Raw genomic sequence first — 21,621 nt, 5'->3', positions numbered from 1 at the left:
TCTGTTTCTATTTATCTAGTTAAGCTATATTTCTAAGTTTTTCTCTATCACAGAACTTTTAAGGATCTGGTGAAAGCACAAATTTACATACAATTTTTGCGATTTACATACGTTTAAAGCCAAATTGTGTACTTCTATTTTAGAAGGCAAGGGCAAGCTTTTTCAATCTCGGCTGTAAGTGAAATCACTTGCAGAGGTTAACAAACTGCTCTCACTCTCTCTCTTCTCTTCTCTCACTTCTTTCCTCCTTCCTCCTTCCTCTCTCTTCCCTTCTCTTTCCTCTCTCTCCATTTTGAAACATCTCTAAAGGAGACAGTATGGAAAGAGAATTCCCAGTCACTACTTTCTTAATCTTGCTCTTCATTGGCATGCTAACCTTTTCTCTTCTTTTATCTTCAATGACCTTCCAAAATCATAATCTAAACACCTTATCATTTGTCTATAAATTTATAAATGTCTTATAGTTGCAAGAAGCTAAGATTTTCTGAGTTTTAAGTAAAATGAAGTTGAGTTTTGGAAGAATATGCTTGGCACTGAGGAAGAGAGAGATCCCAGCCATGCTATCAGGCCAAACCATGTCTTTTGGAAATGGGAAATCCATTTGAGATTCATCACGGTTCTAGGGACCAGGTTACCTGGAGTGGGTTTCCCACAGACGAGCATAAGGCAATTGCCTAGGGCTGCTTCTCTCGTTGGACAGTGGTTTCAGCAGGCTAAGAACTAATGGATAAGAACCAATATCTTTGCAACATCTTTATACATTTTTTGACCTTGCTTTGTTTTGTTTTCTAGACAAAAGCTAAGGGAAAAGACGAGGGAAGGATCATATAAAACAAGACACTATGAAATATTCAACAAATTTATGGAAAAAATACCCTTTTAAGTTACTCTTTCTTCTCTAAAATGGGGAACATACAAGCGTTTAGATTTGGTTCCAAGTGCCTCTCTTATCTTTTAAGACTTTGGTCTAGTTGCTTAACTTTTGTAAAATCTTATCTCCAATAATGTCCATCCCACTCCTGCTTCTGTCTTGTCTCTCTTGAGAACAAATCACCTGGGTGTAGCACTATGTGACTTCCAACTTCTTTCTATGTTTTCCACTGATACAGTGGGAATTTACGCTAAAGTAAACAATGAAGCCACACTGTGACTCCACTAACTTAAAGAAGCTGGAAGGCAATCTAGTTTCTCCATCAATCCTCTGATTAATTTCTTTCTGCAACTCATTCCATCTCAGAAATAGGTTTATCATCCATTAAACTGAAGTAGCACACCTAATTAAATCAAGCTTCCTTGTATGGAAACTTGCCTAGAATTCTGTGAAAGTGAAATATTTTGGGTTATCAGGGGCTTTCTTGCAGAATGAAATTCAAAGAAAAGCCCATAGAGAGAGTAGATGTCAACTATTTATCCCTTAAAGAGACTCCCTTAATAAAGGAAGAGTCATAATAATAAATAATTATTTATTTATTTCTAAATGAATCCTGTAATAATATTTTTATAAATATAATATATAAAAACTATATTAAAAGTAAATACGTAAAAAACAATATTATGGATTATAGGGATGGGTTCTCCAATCAAAAAAAAAAAAACCAAAAGTGAGAGAAATAAGCTAAGCTCATTGCTATTGGGGGTGGCACATTCTGGCTGGTTGCAGATAGAGCATTTCTAGGGTTTCTTCATTGACAACCACAACGTCTTTCTGGAAGAAGTACATTTTATAGAAGGCAGAGGCAACAGTCTGGGAGAAGACCTGAGTTTGCCACTGGAGCTCTGTTATTGATTCTGGCATATAGGCAAATTCCAGTGGCATCTCTGGGTCCCCAAGTCTGAAAACATGATTCCTGTAGGAACTCTAACTGCCTTTGGCTATGGCGCACCCCTTGGCAGATGATTTCAGCAGTTGACAGTTGTAGTTTCAGTGTGCAAAGAAATGATTTATCATCTTCTGGGCACTGGTGGTGGTGATGGTGGTGAGAGAGACTCTGATGGGGCAATACCCTGCAGCTTGAAGAATCTAAAGTGGGATTGGAGGGTCAGGAAACTTGGCTTACTTTTGTTTTATGTTTCCTTTCATAATAGTGGGTTTTGGAGATGGGAGACAGGCAGAAATAGAGGAAATATTTAAATATTGTGGAAAAAATAGGCTATTCTTTTTCTTGCTTTGCATACACTGGATGGTCATCGGTTTTTATTTGTGATATGGAGATTTGGATAGGGGCAGGAATAACCACTATGAGTTCAAGACTTCTTTTTTCTCTGAAAATTTGAACCTTGTCTGACAGAGGTCAATGTGGTTAAAAGTTGATCTGCATTCAAACGATTTCTCTTAGCCATGAATTATAAGGCACAGAACATAGTAGGGGCTCCATTCGTAAAGCCAACTGGCAGGAAAGCCACGAAAGAATTATCATCGAACCTGCTAACCATAAATAGAGGCAGCCTGTGGAAAAGCCATATTGGGTCAATGGAGGCTGGTGAGCTGAGGTTTCTAAATGAATCCTGTAAGTTAGAGAAATCCATTTCAGGAACTTAACCTTACATAAACAATATTAATACAGAAAGATCAAGTTCTTTCTGTCTTTGATCCATACTATGGGGGTGGGGAGTGAGAATGAGAAATGTCAAATAACCAATTACTAGTTTAAAGACTACAGATTCAAATGGTCTTTAGGTCATTTAAATCCAGAGTTACAGAGTCTAGAACTGAAGGGAAGTAGCTTATCGAATATTATTTTATATCTTACAGTTCTTGAAGACATTATGAGTAACGCTAGAAAATGAGAATTGAGAGAAAAAAATTTAATCTACTTTCCTAGGATGCTTCTGGACTTTCTTGTGAGGTTGGAGCTCTGGCTTCATAAATTAGAAATCAGGTACAGCTATGTCCTTTTAGGTTTTCTCAAAATGAATATCATATTAACCTACCTTTTTCCACTGGAAGAAGGAAAACAATTAAGAAACTGAGAGGGCATCGATAAATACACAGGTATCCAATAGAACACCCTCTTGTGTTTCTTTGTAGGCCCTTCAATTTGCTTTTTCAGTGAACTGGTCTTGTATGGAAACAGGGGGCTTCCTGGTTTCATCTGAGATTTTCCAACTTGGTTCAAATTGCTGGCAAAAGTCACCAACTTTTCTCTATCCTCAACAAAGGAGACAGAAATGCATAGATAAATATCTACAAAGTGTGGAGAGAGGAAATTTATAGAATCAGGACAAGAGTACCATTTATCCCATTTTTGTGGTGAGCCAAAAAACATTTTTTCTTTTTGAAGTAAGATCAAAAGGACTGCCCAATCATTTCATTTTTTATCTTGGCCACCTTGGAAGACCTACGAGCACAGACCCATTGTCCTTATATGTGCGTGAATGGCATTGCTCTCAGCTTCCCAGGTAGACATCTTCTCTGAAACTTGATACATAGCTTCCTTAAATGTTCACTCATCAGAAAAAGATTTTAAGGTCGTGCTCAGTAAGAAAAGACTGATGCAGGGAAAGATGTTGGCAAATCATCTTGGGTGGAAATGGGAGGTTCACATGTTTTCCTGGGGTCCGAGTGTGTTTGGGTAGAGCCAGCCTCTTCATTCATGTACAAGTTATCCTAATTATGTCACGGAGGCCTGTGATGGCAGTCATATCCCCACCAGTGCTAAGCAGAGAAGGGACTTGAATTCTGAGCTTGACTATACCTCATAGGCACCATAGTAATGCATGAGTGGCCTGGGTCACTGGTGCTTCAACTGTGTGATTACTTTTGGGACAGGCCTGGACAGTACCCACTGAGAAGCTGGTTGCCCTGGATGTCATGCTTGGGAAGCGCTTTGCAACCTCAGTGTGAAGCCTTCTTTAGCTTTGTGCTAGGCTGTTTTCTGGCTTTTTGCCATGATATCTGGGCTGCAATACTGTCAAACCTCACCCAAGAAGCCTGCTTGGACCGGAGGGTTAACTGACTAGGAGACCTTCAAGGAATTGCTCAGAGAAAGGTGGTTTTCTTGAGGGCAGATTATTCTCGGCAGACACAGCCAACAGTCTACTGGGGAAGAAAGAAAATGGAAGGCACTGAATACGTCCCCATAATTCTTGCTACTGTAACATTCCGTATGTGAGAGTTTGGGTCATGTGAGGCTTGGCCAAGAAGATACCTCATGGGTGGAGTGATACTCGCCTAACCACACTTCTGGTTGCTGAGACACCCCAAGGAGAATGTGTGTGTGGAGAAGGCAGGTAGGGACACCACGCCCTGAGTCTGCTTCCCTCCCTGCTGTGAGAAAAGAAGGAAGAGCCTCTAGAAATCACTTCTGCTTTCTCAGAGATCTGCTACTGCCGTCTTGGGACTTGCTGAAGCAGGGGAGGAATGAGGGGGTGGAAGCTTGTTCTGGGGAATTGGAATTTTAGTCCATCTGAAGATAACTCAAGTAGTTCTGGGACCTTGGTCACATTGGCACGTGCAACCTGAGCAATGAAATGTTGGCTGTTTGGATGAGGGGCCCATTAATTCCTCTGCAAATGAGTTTTGTTCCAGATTCTCTCTCTCTTTTTTTAAAACTTTGTTTTCAGACATAAATTGAGATAATTTCACAGAATAACTCTCATTTTACTTTCTATCTCATGGAAAATCAAGTCAGGCTGAGAGTTAATATTTGAAAGATATTTATAATGTGTCAGGTACCTTGTTAAGCATTTTGTACCTTGTTAATATATTTCTATTCCTCTTGTCAGTAAAAGACTGCTATTTTCTCCATTTGCAGATGAGGACAATTGAGTTTCAGAGAGGTTCAGAGAGTTGTTTGTGATCACTAGTTTAATCGGAGATTGTATTTGTCACAATAAACTACCTTAGGCTGTATCAATCAGCAATCCTCAAGGCCCACCAACAACCCTCAAATTCAATGGCTTCAAGCAACAATGGTTCTTTTTCTCCTTTCTACTACAGGCCCACATAATTTCTCAAAGAACTGGACTGACAGAGGCTTCATTATTGTAAAGCTGTACTATCTGGAAGCATGCTCCCTGAATGCCAGGACAGGAAAACGAATGCTGGAGAGTCTTTCATCAGCTGTATATTCTGCAAATGACATTATCACTTTTGCTCATAGCCCATTGGTTACAACTAGTCACATGGCTTTGCCCAATAGGAAGCTACTGAGATGTGTATTCCTCCCCATGCCTTAAAGAAGTGGTGAATAAAATGGCTGAGTAATAGAAGTCACTGGACCAGCAGAGACAATGAGCTCTACCACTATCCAGCCTTTGAGAAGATTGATTTAATGTTTGATAAGGAGCCCGAAGAGGCCATACGGTGCTTCATTCTTCATTCTTCCCCATCCATGCTACTGGATCCCAAAGTGGCACAGTTAGGGCCTTCTCTGGGGGGTTGGGGGGTGGGCGCTCTTACCTTCTGGCCTCTAACTAACTCCTGTGTCATTCAAGTCCCTGTGGCCCATGTTTAACCTTTGGGATTCATGAGATTATCACCCACACAGCTGGGAATCACTGAGTCACAGGCTGAGTCAATGCTTGCATCTCTGGTGCCTGGAACGAGATTTATAGGGCAGAGTATATCTTCCACCCACATTTTTGGCAGGCTCATATGGCTCTGGGCATTCCTATGGAATATAACTTTGACATCTCAGAGAAAGACTTAGCCAGTGCCACCATACATAGCGGACAGGTTATGATAGTCTTCGGTCTGGAGGTCTCAGATATAATCATCTTGGCAGAAAGATCTACTATGTTTCTGGAGAAGGAATTTGGGAAATATCTCCATTCACCTACCCTTTTATAATTCATTGGTTTATGGATTCATTTACTTTTTCAACCCACTCTCTAGGTAAGATGCAATTTCAATCAACCCAGAAATGAATAAGAGAGACTAAAAAAATCAACAAGACATGTACAGGGAAAAGTTACGCAAAGAAAAGAAAACTTTATCTTGAAAACTAAAAGAAAATTATACTTCTGAAAACAATTTCCTTTAAGACCTGGTGGAAATTTTAGGACAAAACAAAACAGAAAAAAAAAATTTCATACCTCAGCTTTTAAATTTTAACCTGTTCTCTCCTCATGATTTTCTCTTTTTCTTTCATGGAGTTCAAGTCGCTTTTGCATCCTATTGAATAGAGCAAAGTCATTGAGCAGAGAATGCAAATTAGATTGAAGAGAAAAGGAATAAATGCAAAGAAACAGAAATTATAATATTAGAAATTAAGTTTACTTTGGAGATGGTAAAGAACAGAATTGACCTGAAGAAAATGCACGCAGTGATGTGGAACAAACTTAAGAAAACATCCAGAATGCAGAGAAAAAAGTTAACGAGTGTGGGGAGAGACAAAAAGGAAAATGACTGATATATAGGAGCAGGAAAGGACAAAGACCTAAGAAATGCACTATGGACTTTTTTATAAAAGATCCTTCCATAGATGATTATGGTTGCAAATATCACACGTGAAAATGCTAGCAAATTGTGCTCCTAGAGAAGCAATCACCAGTAAATACAATTTCAAAATTCTCAATTCAAATGAGAGTATAAGGAGTTTTAGAGACCAACTATGAAAAATACTATTTAAAAAATTGCTAAAATGCTACAAAACAAGATTTGGATAGAAATTCCTGGGTCAAAAAATCAAATGGTATAAAGATGCACATTTTTCTTATATTATATGATGATTTAAATAACTTTAGTAGTATGAGTGAAGAAGGGGTCCTTAGAAAAGTGAATCTAATATTCATCTGGATGCAGATATGGTGAAAGTAACTGAGGAAAAAAAATGTAAGAGCTGTTCTATTAGATTGTAATCAGAACAGCGTGGTAATGGTAGAAAGACAGAGCCAGAGAAATGCACAGAGAAGATGTCCCAGCATTATTTAATGACTCCTTTCCCTCTAATTTCATATGTCAAATTTAATCATACACTCACTGTTCTATATATACTAAAGTCTATTTTGGGGAGCAGTGGGTAACTATTTGAAATAAAGTTGGCTTCTTTTCTCAGAGCACTACCACAATATAAAGACCAAAAGACTAAATAGTTGAAGGCACAAAAAGAACCGAAATAAAATATAGGCAAATGTATCTCTGACCTTGAGTTTGGTTTAGTTCATTGATATATAATGAGATGCAGAAAATCTTATTCACCACAATTCCACTTACGGAGGGAACTCATTTGTGGAAGAAGATTTGTGAAGTAGAAAGGGCCACAGCAAAGCTAGTTCTGCTGGACCCAAGGAGAAAAGTGTGTTGGATACTACACAAGGAAGAGAGGAAGAAGACACAATAGAGCAAAGGAATTTGAAGACATCATGGATGGAGGGTGGGAGGTTGGAGAAGGGAGACAGGTACCAGTGGAAGCAAGGGATTGATATATAACAAGAACACAGCTGGAGCTTGTGCCAGATTTCACCAGAGATTTGGACTGCAGGATGTTGCCCATCAAATATCTGGGTTACATGAGTGTAAAAAGCAGTTGAGGAAATCTCAGAAAGGAGCAAAAGAAATGAGAAAAATTTTACATCTGGGTCTGCAAACTATGACCCATTGGTCAGAGCTCGCCGTGGCCATTTGTCTATGCACTGTCTACCACAGGGACGAGCCACAAGGGGCAGAGATAAGTAGCTGAGACAGAGACAGTGTGATTCACAAAGGCTTTTAGTTACTATTGTTCTTTTATAGAAAAATGTGCTGATGCAGCGTTACACAAAAAAGCCATCTTAAGATAATTCAACGGCAAACAGCAAACTCAGAAATAAAGCAGAACCAAACAAAACACTTGACACAAATGCACAAAAGCAAAGCACAATACTTAAGTATATAAACAGCCTTTCCAAATTTACATGAAAACCTCCCCATTGGCAATTTGAGGATATGGACAGTTCACTGAGGAGAAATATCCAAAAAAGGAGAATATTGTAGCCCACAATACCGGAGCCTGTGTGGGGTGAGGATGCCATGGCGACATGGACAGTTTCCCGGACTGTTGGTAGGAGGTTGTCACTGTAAAGCAGTTTGGGAATATGCATTATGAACCTCAAAAAATAAAGTCATACCTTTTGATCCAGAAATCCCACTTCTAATAACCTATCTTGAGAAATCTTCTGGAGGTGCAGTCATGTAACATTCCCTGAAGTAAGGCTAGCCCTGGCTCCATGTGGTACCAACTGGATGACTTTGCGTGAATCACCAAACCTGACTAGACCTTGGTTTTCTCGTTTGTTAAATGGGAATTTAAAATGTTGGGAAGATCCAAGGTGAATGTAAATGTAAATTTGTATGAAGAGGGCCAATTATATAGTGGTAACATGCATTAAATACAAACTATTAAAAAAAAAGTGAAATAACGGGAAAATAATTTAAATAAATTCTGGTATGCCCTTTTAAGGAGTATTATCAGCAATTAAATGGATGAGTTTAAAGCATACTAATGATATAGAACAAGTTCATGTTTTAATGTTTAGCGGGAAAAAAAAAATCAGAGCCCAAAACTGACCATGCAATATTATTCCAATTATGAATAGGAAATCCAGAAAGGCTTAGATACGCACATAAAAGGGATGGAATTAAATATCAAAATATTTAAAATAGTCTCTGACTGGCAACAATAAGATAGACCTCATTTTGTCTTATTTGCTGTTTTCGAGTTATTTAAATACTGTTTTTTCATAATCAACAAAAAAAATTTAGACGTTTTCTAAGACCCAATCTGAGCAGGTAGAGGATAACGACCAAAATATGTAGTGAGGCAAGAAAAACACGCAACCGTGTGTTGACTCTTTTAACTAGGAAAGAGTTGGTGGGAGGGGCAAGGCCAGGTCACCGTCAGGGGAATGCCAGTCTCTTATTTAATTTCAGACTAGGGTCCCCACCCCACATGAGGAAGGGGGAAGAAAAAGAGGGGGCAGTTCATTTTCCATCTCAGGAACTTCCTATCTTCTATTTCAGAAACTAGGTGTCCCCCCCATCAACTATGCTTTGTCTCCACCAGAGTCCCACCATCCCCCAAGAGCTGCCAGATAAATGCACCCCTCTCATCCTGTGTGCTTTTATTCAACTCCTTCTCCCAGGCACACCCTGAGCCAAGGGCACCCTCAGTGCTGGCATCTTAATGACACCTCCTCAGGTGCCACCCCTCCCAGGCAGAATTACCAAATAAACTGGGAATGGGGCTCCTCCTTACTAAACAACCACCCACACTCTCCTCCTCAACGACCACCAGAAAGTGATTATCAAATGCCTTGACTTTTCCTATGCTTAGGATTGCTTGCACTCTTCTCGACTTAATAACCCAGTTGATAACACTGAGGTCGGATCCTGAAATCCTTAAAATCAACACCGATCTCTCAAGCATCGTCTACAGGGCCTCTGGCCAGCTTCTGGCCTTTTGAATGCTCAAGGTCTGTGCACTTCTGTTTTGTCTGTTTGCGATGCTCTCTCCCTTTTTTTCTAATTTTCATATGGCACCTCCATCTGACCAAGGAGGGGCCTTCCTTTGTCACCCACCCCAGCAAGTTACCTCTCTAAAAGCGTCTTGTTACAGCACTCGGTAAAGTCAATTTATTCTTCCTCAGAACACTTATTAGATTATTTTATTAAATGTTTGCTTCCATGTTGATTTCTTCCCATTTGAATGTAAACTCCTTAAGGGGGAAGCTCTGTCTGTCTTTTGCCCAGTGTCCAAGCAAGCAAACAAAACAAAAGTGCAACAAAATAAAAGTTCACAACTGACTGCCTAATAATCATTATTTCTATTCAGCTTGCCTCATGGGACACTTTCAGAGTAAGGGCTGACACTGGAAAATAAAATGCTTTTAATTATTTGGCAACAATGTTCCTTTAGGTTCTGCATCAGTGCCGTTCCTGGCTTGGGATATGAAGGCATTGCCGTAAGACTGAAAATGGGAAAATTGGGAAAGAGAGAGTCCTGAGAGCTTGAGTCCTGAGAGCTTGAGGGATCATGGAGATCCCTGGACTCTATCCTTGTCATTTCACAGAGGCAAAACCAAGGCCCAGAGAAGACCCCTGAGAAACGAGATCATGATGGTGGCACTACAGAAACCCCCACTAGTTCCAAGGCCTTCAGAAAGCTCTCCCCATCCACTCATTTTCTCCTACCTTCTAGAAGAGGTCAGTCCCTAAGTCTGTGGAGATCCCTTTCCCATGCTGGGATGGTAGGAACCAACAACAGTCATCACTATCCTTGGCAAGAAAGTTTACTGGACAAGGGAACACAACATGAGGGAATGCCCGAGGGGGTCCTGGCCCAGGGAACTGGATTTCCTTCTCCTAGATATTGGCTTACCCTAAGACACAAAGCCGCTTACAAGATTGGGAATGACTCTCCATGCATCCAGCCTTGGGTCACATTCGAGAACCAGGAGTCTAGAGTTAAAAGCCTTTGGGACATATTTTCCTGACTAAAAGAGCATGACATCTTTTTGACATGTAAGTGTGCAGAGAAGGAATGCATTATGGGGATTCAATAAACTGGCCTTTTTATAGCGTGACATTGGAGGTGAGGATTTGAATGCCAGAACAAGGGCAACTAACATGTTAGGAAGCAAATAGCTTCAGTAAACAGTCTCCCAAATTCTGTCTATGTGACATGGAAGGAACTGTCTCAAGAGACTGCAAAGAACTGCATTATTTATAGGCAGAAGGTAAGAACCAGTTTGTGTCACTGCTGCTGAGGACAGAATATAAGCAAATGAGCTTGAGAAAGAACAGCAGGAAATTTGGGCCAAGGGAGACTGTAGAATTTCTATCTCCCAGTGTAGATTTTTAAAAAACATGGCAGTTTCCACCATTTTGGAAACTAAGTACGGTCATTCTTGAAGTTAGAGGGCTGGATCCCAGTTAAGACGTCAAGACCCACACAGATAATATAGCTTAGCTGGATGTTGAAGAGAAGAGGTGAAGGAAGGTGTTGAATATTTATTGACAGTCTAAGATGTGCTAGCCATTTTCCAATCACGGGCTCATATAATCTTGCAAACCACACCATGAGGTTGCTATTATTATCTCCCCTTTTCGAAAGAGGAAGATAGGGTGAAGGGAAGTTAAAGGGACCTACATGTAGTTAGGAGACCTACAACTGCTTACCATCTATTTATCTTGCCGATCACTGTAATTATGTTATGAAGTTGAACATTTTCTTGAGGGGAAACATTAAGCGAGCAGGCATCATCTGGGTTATAGTTTATCAGTAAGCCAAACACCAGCACCTTTCCAGAGTCTTGACTCAAAGCATCTTCCATGACCTTCCAGGCAAAGAGCCTGGAGTTTTCTGCATCCTTTGCTGGGTCTTTCCCGGCAAGCTTCATAGTGGAGCCATGCTCGCCTACAGACTCTACTTGATAGGTGAAGCCAGTGTTGCATTGGGAATGACCCTCTGCCCTCAGGCAGTCCAGGGAAGGTGCCTTGGCATGACAAGCTTGTGCAGGTTCAACCAAACTTCCACATTTGAGATCTGAAGCCCTGACCTCTCAGGGAGCCTGGGCTTTGTGGTTTCTTTTACTAGAACTGACTCATTGAAGCTGTATTTTGTGCTGCAGGGCTGTTACCTGTCTATGCACTGCACAGCTGGGGTCGGATACCCCAGGTCATGCTATTAGAGTGCATTGGAGAGAAGGAAGGGACAAGAATGTGTCTTAAGTGGTGGTTTCATCTCCCCAGTACTCTTGATTAGAGGGAGCCTCATTTCAACTCTCCTTAGGAAATTTCTTGACGCTTATCTCTGATCTGGTCCCTTCCTATCGGAGAACTGGGGCAGATTTGAGGGAACCATGTGCACCAGAGCAAAAAGCCATGAGGCCAGAGGCCACCCCTGCTTCCCTATCTACTTTGGAACAGGAACCACCACACACCCAGTACCCTTTGCCCAAATAACTTTTGTCCCCAGAGAATGTGTTAATCAATGAGACACCATGTTATCTCCCTGGATCTCTTTCTGCCCTGCAGTAGTATCCAGCACATAGAAGTAGACCCAGAAAAGAAACTTGCCAACCAAATGTATGCATGAGTGCAGGAATTATGGTTTGGGTCACAGGGCAGCAGAAAGAAAAGCCAAGGAAACACGGGAGCAAATTTAAATGGAATGCATGATAATTTTTGGTAGTGATTGATTGTTTTAAGACTTCACATCACTCAACAGGGCTACTCCAGAGGTTCACGGTGCTTCTGGCCTTGCTGCCTGGGCTCCTGGGGTACCTCTCACCAGTCTCCAAAGGAAGTAACTGAACAGACAGAGGAGACCCCCTTGGGACCTGTGGGCTGGCTAGAACCCTCCTGCTTCTGAAACCTTGTGAGAATGCTAAAACAAGCACTCAGCACCCTTCTGCAACTGCCCTGCTGGACTCTTCTTAATCCTCACTGCTCTGGCCTCTCCCTGGAACTGGGCAGGGGCTGCTCTTGGCTGGGAAGGAAGGAACCTCTTCTGACTCAGGACTGAGTGTGTAGCGGTTGCCTCACCCCCAGCCCTGAGGGCTTGGAGAGCAGACTTGCCTGTCCACAACAAACTGCAGAGCTTGGGCCAGCACCGTGGAGTAGTTTGATGTGGAAAAGCCAAAAAAAAAAAAAAAAAAGAAAGAAAGAAAGAAAGAAAAAAAGTCTTGCTTTAGATTCGATTTAATTGAAAACAACCACCCATCCCCAAACGCTCCTTCCTTTTTGGCAGACTTGCAGCCCAAGGTCTGGGAGCAGGGGCTGGCACCCCAAATGCAGGAGTGGGGGGCTAAAGCCTGAGAGCTAAGGACTGTAGGTCTGTTAAAGAAAAACGTGGGCCTCAGTGCAGCCAGCCCAATTCGGTCTCCTGCATCCACCACTGAAACGAAAGGAAACAGAGAGCTGGGCCAAGGGACCGAGAGGAGGGGGCGTGAGGGCTCTCCTGCTCCAGCAGACACCAAGAAGCCAAGGAAGGGAGCTTCCCTTCCAAATGCTGCATAAAGTCTCCGAGGAGGAAAGGCTCTTGCAGAGACTCCAGAAAGGCAGTGTTTGAGCTGCTGGCACAGGCGGGCCGCAGGCTGGGGCTGTCTGCTCTCCCACCCTCTGGCTCAGTGGGAATCCCAGCGCCTCTCTGACATCATGGATGAAAATCAGCACCAGCTTTCCAGCTTTCCAGCTTTGGGACTGCCCCGCCCAGCTCAGCCCGGCCAGCCAGCTGGCCCCTCCCAAAACGGGATCTCTTTTGTCAGCTGCCTTTTATAGAACTATAAAACCAAAAGTTCATGTAAGAAGCCTTAGACTAATCATCAAAAAAGGCAGACTTTGCCTCCTATGCTCTTCCTGCCTCTTTCCCTGCTGCAGCAGCGACCTGAGGCTGCTGGTTTCCATCTCTCAGCTTCATAAAGATCCTACAGCCCCCAGAGGCACATTAACTTGCCTAGGAGGAGGTTCTGGACATGTGCTTTGGAATTAGGGGAAAGGGGAGGGAAGAGGGTAAGTTGTGTTGAAACCACTTGGGTGAAAGAAAAGATACCTCTGCCACGAAGCAAAAGAAAGCTGGAAAATGTGTGAGGGAGCCCATGACCAACCATAGTCAATGTGTGGGGAGATTTCTGCTGAAAAGCTGCGACCTTTGCTATTCTGAACTCCCTCTCCAGGTGTGTGGTTTGAACTCCCTCTCCAGGTGTGGGGCTCCTTTGGCCAAAGACTAAATGAATAAGATGGTGGAACACCAAATGTCCTTATGCTGAGCTGAATTTAGACAGGATCTTTAGATATGCTGGAGCTTGAGAAAGAAAATGAAGATCTTATCTCCTTAGCCCGAGCCCTGGTGGATAGTAGGCGCTAAATGAATGATGGCTGCAGGGAGAAGCAAATGGATAAACTTGACTCTTTTCAACTGCCTAACTAGTTTTCTAGTGATTAGAAAGGCTAGAAGGAAATACCCGAAACTGTTGAACTATAATACAGTAGCCTTGATTCTTGAAGATGATTGTATAACCATATGGTTTTACAGCGTGACTTATTGTGATAACCTTGTGACTGGCATTCTCTTTGTCCAGTTTGGGCATTCTTTTTTTTTTTTATAGAAAAAAGGAATATCTGTATAATACATAAGAATAACCTACAGCATAACCTCTAGTCTCGATTTGAAATCTCTTAGCCTCTAAAACTTTGTTTTCTCTCCCCTTTTGGTCAAGGAGGGCTTCTCAATCCCATCAGGCGAAGGCCAGGCTCATCCCTGGGAGTCAGGTCCCTTGTTGCTAGGGGGTGGCCTTACCTTTTAAGCATGTTGTCTAGCTGCAGCTTACAGGATTAATGTGAAAGGGAAGGAAGGATGTAAATAAAACCATTCTTTGCACAAATTAAATCAGTTATCTTTTTTTTTGGGGGGGGGTGCATGCTCTGGGAATAAATCAGTTATCTCGACCTGATAAGGAGACTTTTTTTTAAGGATATAATATGTGGGCTTTTCTTCTCTTGGCTTTGAGATATTAGACTGTTCGTTGTGCATTAAAATTCCTGTCCGTCTCTCAGATTTTATCAGGTAGTTATATAACTGGTATTATGAGATCGGAAAAGACATTAAAGATAAGAACTAGGTCAAAAGTCTTTCATTTGTGAATGGAGCTGGGGAAAGTTAAGGGACTTACACTTTGTATGCACTTGCATTTCTTCATCCGAATAATTATTATTACTGTTATTGCTTTTTTTGTTGCTGTTGTTATCACTATTTAGCATCTATAACTATTATTTAAATACTTCAATAAATAGCCCACAAAGTCAGTGGTGAACAAGGGGTACAATATTCGGGTTTCATGGGGTTTACAAAGTGGTTAGAGGAACCAATGTTAAACAAGTAAACAGACATAAAATCAGTACCTTTGTTCATAAAATGATGAAGCAGACAGAGAAGTACCTTAGATGTGACCATCAGGAATGGCCTCTGTAAGCATATGCCCTTTGAAATGGGCTCTCCATGATGAGAGGGAGCCAGCAATGAGAAGCTCTGAGAGAAAAGTTTTCCAGGCAAAAGGGTGGTGAGTGCATAGGCCCTGAGGCCGGACCAATCTAGGCAGAGAAAGATCAGTGTAGTTGAAGAATGGTGTGTAGACATAAAGGGGAGGATGGTGTAAGATCCACTCCCTCTGCTTGCCACCATCCTACCCACAGCTGTCTGTGCAGAAGGCCTGCGGGCTGGGGGGCCCATCAAAAGCAGTGCAGCCTTTGTGAGACCACCACTCCCTGTGTGACATCACCCTTCTTGCCCTGCAAACTCTCTTAGAGGGGCATCCCAGGAAGGAGGCTCATTGTCTGCCTGGTCCCCCCGCCAAGATCAGGATTTGTCCTATCATACATTATACTCCAGTTTACCATCAGATCCACACTACAGAATCATTCACTGCATGCGTACCTTTAGCTCTATATATCCTTTGTTGTAACTAATGCCCCCTTGCCCACAGCCCCCCAATATCTACTATGTCCTGTAACTCAAGATTGCTCATCAACAAGATCCCTTATATCCTCACCCTTTTCCAAGAATGTCCTTTTCCATTGCCCACTGTAGCTGCAACTAGCCATCCTTTGAATCATGGCTTCCCTTGCAGTTTTCCTTAGATATGGATCTTCTCCTCTCCCCAGGGACCACAGGGGCATGGAAGTGGGTTACCTTACTCCACATTACACCCTCCAGACCATTTCTCTATGCTCCACCCTCCCCAACCCTAGCTCCTTTGATACCCATAGCATTAGATTATTTGCCACTAACTACTCCATCTAAACTTCCCTTCATCTTTTGAGGATTTGTGCCTGGCTCACTTTCACCATCAACATTACATAGATCATAGCATTTGGTGGTTTCAATAATCACATAGACAGTCCTTTTATAGTCAAACCTCCCAGTTTTTTGGCCTATTCTCATCTAATGACCATGTCCTCTATCGTTCCTCAGCTACTCCTTTCTATGGTCACACCTTGGGATTGTCAATCCCTGCTGTTTTCCCAAATATCATTTTTAATGACCCTAATAGTCATCTGCTATATTCTAACCTATTGTTTCTACTACCCTAACCTCAGCAAGTCTTAGAGCCTACTGGACCCATAATCCATTGACCTTTCCATTTGACAATGTCCTCAAGTCTTTCATGCCTTTTATTCCCCGTTCCCATCCCTATAATCACTGCCTTCCGTAAATACAAAGCTTCCATGCCACTTTCTCCCTCTAGCTGAAATGTTCTGGAGATCTCGTATCCTGGTTCAACCCTGATACTCCACTTGCTGGAGAAAAACACAAAGCAGGGCTCCCCAGTGGCCATGTATTTTTTTTTTATCACAAACCTCAGATGAACCCTCAGCACTGCGTATAATCCAACCACATCCTCCTGGTCAGTTCACACTCCCACTCCTGGGACCACACTTACACATCTCCTTTCTCTTTGCACCCTCCCCCTCACTCTCAGCTGATGACTTCACCTTTTAGCCACTGAGAAAACAGAAGCAGACAGAAAAGTACTTCCTCATCCACCTAGCAATGAGTCACTTCCCCCTCATTCATTTACCAGTCTATTCTGCTTTCCCTTCTGTTACAATGAGCAAAACACCCCCTGCTCACAGCTGAGTGTTGTCCACTGCTGATGCACCACATTTGATCATGAGTTACCTATGTGAGGACTTTGCTCCAGCAAATATCTCCTTTTCTTCTTACACCATCATCTTTTCTTTCTAGTGTCTTATTCCCCTCAACCTGAAAAGACACTGGAATATCTCCCTCCTAACGATTTTCCTCTTTCCTCGTAGCTTCTTCTAGCTACTATTTCACCTCTCTTTTCCCCATAGAACAAAACTCCTTGAAAATGCCCTCTATACTTCTCCCTTCACTTCTTCGACAGAACCCTCTCCCACCAGACTTTCGTCCCATTACTATGCTCTTGTCTTAGCTCTTGGCCAGCTGCAGTGGCCAGTTCTTAATCCTCTCTGGTGAGTAAATCAGCATTTCACAGGGTAGTCTTTCTTCATGTGGCGTTGGACACTGGCACTCTTAACTGTTACTTTTATGGATTCTCACTCTAACCTCCTTTGCTCAATCTCTCCTCTTTGTCTTACCCTCTAAATACTGGCTTGTTCTAGGCTTACTTAGCTCTTCTATAGCTACACTTCCTAGGGAATCTCATCAGGGATCACAGCTTTAAATACTATCTATATGTTGTTGACTCATGAATTTTTATCTTCAGATTCAATCTCTCCCTTAAATTCCAAACTTGTATATCCAACTGCTGATCAGACGTCTCCACCCTGCCATCTAGTAGCTATGTAAAACGTAACATGTCCAAAATTGAAATCCTCACCTTTCCCTCTTCCCCCTCTGAAAATATGTCCCTCCCCAAGTTATGCCAACTCAGTAAGCCGAACCTGCATTCTCTAGTTCAGTTCCCCAATATAGGACTCCTCCTTGCACCATTTTTTTTCTCCCTCTACTGCACAGAGAAATCCATTCACAAATCTATCTATAGTATCTGTTAATATCAGAAATGCTATAAATGAAAATAAAGCAAAGTATGGGACAGAAAGTGTCAGGAGTGCTCCCCAGGTGTTAGTTGTTAAAAATGGGGGGTGTTGAACCTTGGAGAAAATGACATTTAAGCAAAGACCTGGAAGGTAGGAAAGACCCTGCTCTAACAAGAATTGGGGGGACAGCATTCCAGGCAGAAGGGGCACAGGGGATGGGCAGTGGCAGGAGAGGTAGGTCAGGATCACGTCCAGTCTAAGGGATGGTCAGGCCAGTGCCAGAAAGAAGGCTTATGAAGATAGATGTAGGTTAGACTATAAAGCACTGCTTAGTTTCCTAAGTACCAAAAACTAGAAGTCTTAAAACAACAGAAATCTATTGTTTCACAGTTCTGGAAGCTAGAAGTCTAAAATCAAAGTATTGGCAAGGTCATGCAGTTCTGGAGGCTCTAGGCAAGAATCCTTCCTTGCCTGTTCCTAGTTTCTGGTAATTCCCTGGCTGTCACCAGGCTTCGATCTGTGCCTCAGTGGTCATATGGTCTTCTTCCATGTGTCTGTCTCTTTTCCTCTTCTTATCAGGACACCAGTCTTACTGGATTAATGGTCCACCACCTCATTTTAACCTGCTTAATTCCAACTCTAATGACCCTATTTCTAAATAAGATCACATTCTAAGGTACTGGGCACCAGGATTTCAACAGATCTGTTTTGGGAGACAGAATTCAATCCACAACAAATACCTTGTTCGTCTGGGCAAGCCTGAAAGTTTGCATTTCACTCTAGTTGTTGTGGGTATTGTGGGTTATCATGATATGATTTACTTTTCATAGATAATGCTGGCTGCCAGGTGAGAATGGATTGCAAGGGGCCAGAAAAAGCAATGGGTTCAGTTAGGTAGCTACTGCAATATTCTAGAGTAGGGGGTCAGTAAACTTTTTCTGTATAGGGCCAGATAATAACCATTTCAGGCTTTGGGGGTCATACAGCCTCTATCACAATGATTCCCTTCTGTCTCAATGCTAAAGCATCTGTGGGTGGTATGTAAATGAACATGTGGCTGTGTTCAATAACACTTATTAACAAGTAGTGGGGTAGATTTGGCTTTGGGGCTGTGGTTTCCCAACCTCTGTTTTAGATCAGAAATGGCAATCACTTGGCCCAGGCCAGTTGCATAGGCTATGAGATGTGACGATGTAACTTTGTATAATCTTTTTTTTTTTTTGCATGGGCACCAGGAATTGAACCTGGGTCTCCAGCATGGCAGGCGAGAATTCTGCCACCAAGCCACCATCATACCACCCAGAATTCTGTATAATCTTTCTGCTTGTAGATTAAATGTGGGAGCAGAGGGAGAGCAAGTACTGCATCAAGGATGCCTTCTTGAAAGCCATTTTTTAATTTTTCTCTTCAACTGTCACTGCTCCTGCAGGCATTTCTCTGCTGCCATTCCTCAGAGGGACAGATAGGTACATTCCTGCTGGGGTGAGTAGGTGGAATGAGATTTCTATCAGTGGAAACAAAAGAAGATTGGGCCAGCCTAGCTGGAGATAAGGTCAAGTCCACCTATAGAACCACATTCTCCCTAAGCCCAAGCCTCTGTCCCCATCTTACTCTGGTTCACAAAGAGGTAGTAGGGGTGGGAGTGGGTAGGGGTGGGGGGGCTGTCTCCTCATGTGAGAAGGAGTCTTTTATCCCTGAAATTGTTTAGAATTGCCAGCGCAGGGTAATAAGAAAAAGCAGATGGACTGTTAATCAGTTTCTTTTTTTTTTTTTTCTTGCTTTTAAATTCTCCATCTTCCCCTTTCTCACCGCCATCCAGGGCAGACACCCCCCCCCCCCCCGCCCCGTCTCCCACCCCCTTGGTGCATCTTTATCCTACCTGGTCCAAGGAAACTGGAGAGCCCTGGCCTGGAGGCTTTACATGTAAACAGAGAGACATGGATATATAGAACTAATTTCACCATGAATTTTATGGGTGATGTTGAGAAAAACCTCCCTTTAGGAAAAAGAAAAAGGAGGAGAACAAGAGAAGGGTAGAAAAATACCAGTCATTCAAGGACTAAGTTAGGGGTCACTAAATATCTGAATATCCAACATTGTCCAGGGACAGCAATGATGGATACAAAGTATAGGAACCCAACGATTGTGATACTTTCTGTCCTGTCACCCACAAGGTTACTGCAGGAGGGAGAAGGTGAGAGCATGCCCTCTGTCCCCAGCAGCTTTCCTCTCTCCCCTTTCCTGTGCCGTCCCGGGTGCCTTCCCCTTGCTGGGAACACACTGTGCTGTGCTGGGCTGCAGAGCAGTCTCAGTGTAGTAAGAAACTGCACACTTGTAATGCTGGGCTGAGTGACAAGAACAACATGAAATAACACTCTACCCACCCACTGAGAAAACCAAGTGTCTCAAACTCCTCTGTGTCATGGCATTAAAAATATCTCCACCGACGGTCCAAGTCTCAGGTTGGGCATGAGGAGTGTTTAATGCCTAATTGTGCCAGGTGGAAAATGTTTTCACCAGGATCCGAGGGGACCCCAGCTATGGACATCTACTGGCTCTGGGTGTGTGCATGCGTGTGTTTAAGAAAAACTAAATGGGGATTGCTATGTCCTTGCTCCCTTTTTTTTTTTCTTTTTCTTTCTTTTTAAATCACATGTTCCTGACAAAGAGGTGTGGCCCCTGGCACCACCACCCAGAATCTCCACCTCTAACCACACCGGAGAAGACTCCAGAGGGCTTCCCAGCACTGGGAATGATTCGCAACGTCAACGGAAACATATATCCAGGGGCCAGCAAAGAGCAAAGACTTTTTGAGAATGAAGGGTTAGAAGCCTACTGAACGTCTGGAGAGAGAGATTGGCTCTTCCAAAGGGTTTTTTTTTCTCTTGTTTTCCCCCCTACCCTGCTTCCTTACTTAAGCAGAGTATAACCAAGCAAAGCCCAACTGGGATTTCATCACAGAGGAGGGGTTTCAAATAAGAGGGTGAGTCACTTAGCTCTTTTGTGGTTTACACGTATTTATTTTGGAATCTCCAGCACTTACTAGCAGGGCAACTTTGGCAAGTTATTTAACCTTTAAGTCTAAGTTTCCTGACTTGTAAAAGGGAATAATAATAGCACCTACTTCTTAAGGTTGTAGTGAAAAGTAAATGATGTAACTGAAGGCAAGCACTTAGTAAAAACCTGGCACATAGTGAGCACTCAATAAATGTTAGCTGTTGTCGTAGCTTCAGAGCTTTGCAGGTGACAAACGTGGAAATAACGTTTCTCGTTGGAATATCACAAAGGAAAAATGGATGTAAGGCTGTATGTGCTCTGGTCTCTGCACCTATGTTGACCCATCTCTGTCCCCTTGAGCTCCAGCACCCACTGTTCCAACCACACTGACCTTCTGGAATTTCTTTACACACATTGAGCACAGTGCTGCCTTGGGACTTTTGCACTTGCTGTTTCCTCTGCCTGGAATATTCTATTTCCAGATACCCTCATGACTTCTTCCATCACTCTATTCAGATAAGTGTTCAAACTTAATTTATTGGAGACAGATCTTGCTTGACCAAACAAGCTAAAATAGTACCCACCACCTCAATCTCACTCTGTCGTATTTGCCTTTTTAGCATCTAGCACTATTTGCATGTTAGTATTTACTTATTAATGTATTTTTATCTTGTCCCCAACTAGAATGTAATCTTCATGAAAGTAGGGATCTTATTTTTTGTCATTGTTATTGATTATAGTACTTCTAACATCTAACACAGTGCCCAAAATAGAGTAGGCACACACCAAATATCAATTAAATACAAATATCAATTAAATAACCAATAAAACACATCCATGATTCCAACTTTACTGACGAAAACTCAGTGGATCAAAAGTTTGACTTGAATATATCTAATAAATTACTGGGTCATAACTCAAACTAGGATCTCCAGGGGTCTTTCCAATTCATCCCAACAATGAAGAATGATGAAGACACTCAGGTAATTAAGCATTTCTGGGGTAGCGTAAATCCATGAAATTCAGATCTGAAGTCATTGCAGTCTTCCCTGTCCTTGATATATATGATCAGAGATATTCTCCATGTATGTAGGGAAACTTAAAAAAACTTTTTCTTTTTTCTCTATTAATTCAATTCTTCTTGTTGTCTATGTTTCCCAAGAAGCGTTCTACGAAGCTGT

The 21,621-nt window shown here is 42.3% G+C and overlaps 2 long non-coding RNA genes across 4 annotated transcripts in view; one reads left to right on the top strand and one right to left on the bottom strand.

Annotated features, from left to right (window-relative positions):
• LOC143687073 (uncharacterized) overlaps positions 1–5,211 on the top strand; it is a 64,353-nt gene extending 59,142 nt beyond the window's left edge. For all 3 annotated transcript variants that reach the window (XR_013177400.1, XR_013177401.1, XR_013177402.1), the window contains one exon: positions 4,940–5,211. This is a non-coding gene — a long non-coding RNA (uncharacterized LOC143687073). The remainder of the gene's footprint in view (positions 1–4,939) is intronic.
• Positions 2,152–15,148, bottom strand: LOC143687074 (uncharacterized). The gene is made up of 3 exons (XR_013177403.1): positions 14,822–15,148; positions 5,402–5,538; positions 2,152–3,144 (listed from the first exon to the last, which is right to left on the bottom strand). It is a non-coding gene; the product is annotated as an uncharacterized LOC143687074 (long non-coding RNA).
• Between the last annotated feature and the right edge of the window lie 6,473 nt (positions 15,149–21,621).

This window comes from Tamandua tetradactyla, chromosome 6 (assembly GCF_023851605.1).
Source record: "Tamandua tetradactyla isolate mTamTet1 chromosome 6, mTamTet1.pri, whole genome shotgun sequence".
Lineage (NCBI taxonomy): Eukaryota > Metazoa > Chordata > Mammalia > Pilosa > Myrmecophagidae > Tamandua > Tamandua tetradactyla.
This window is presented reverse-complemented; position numbering and strand designations above follow the sequence as displayed.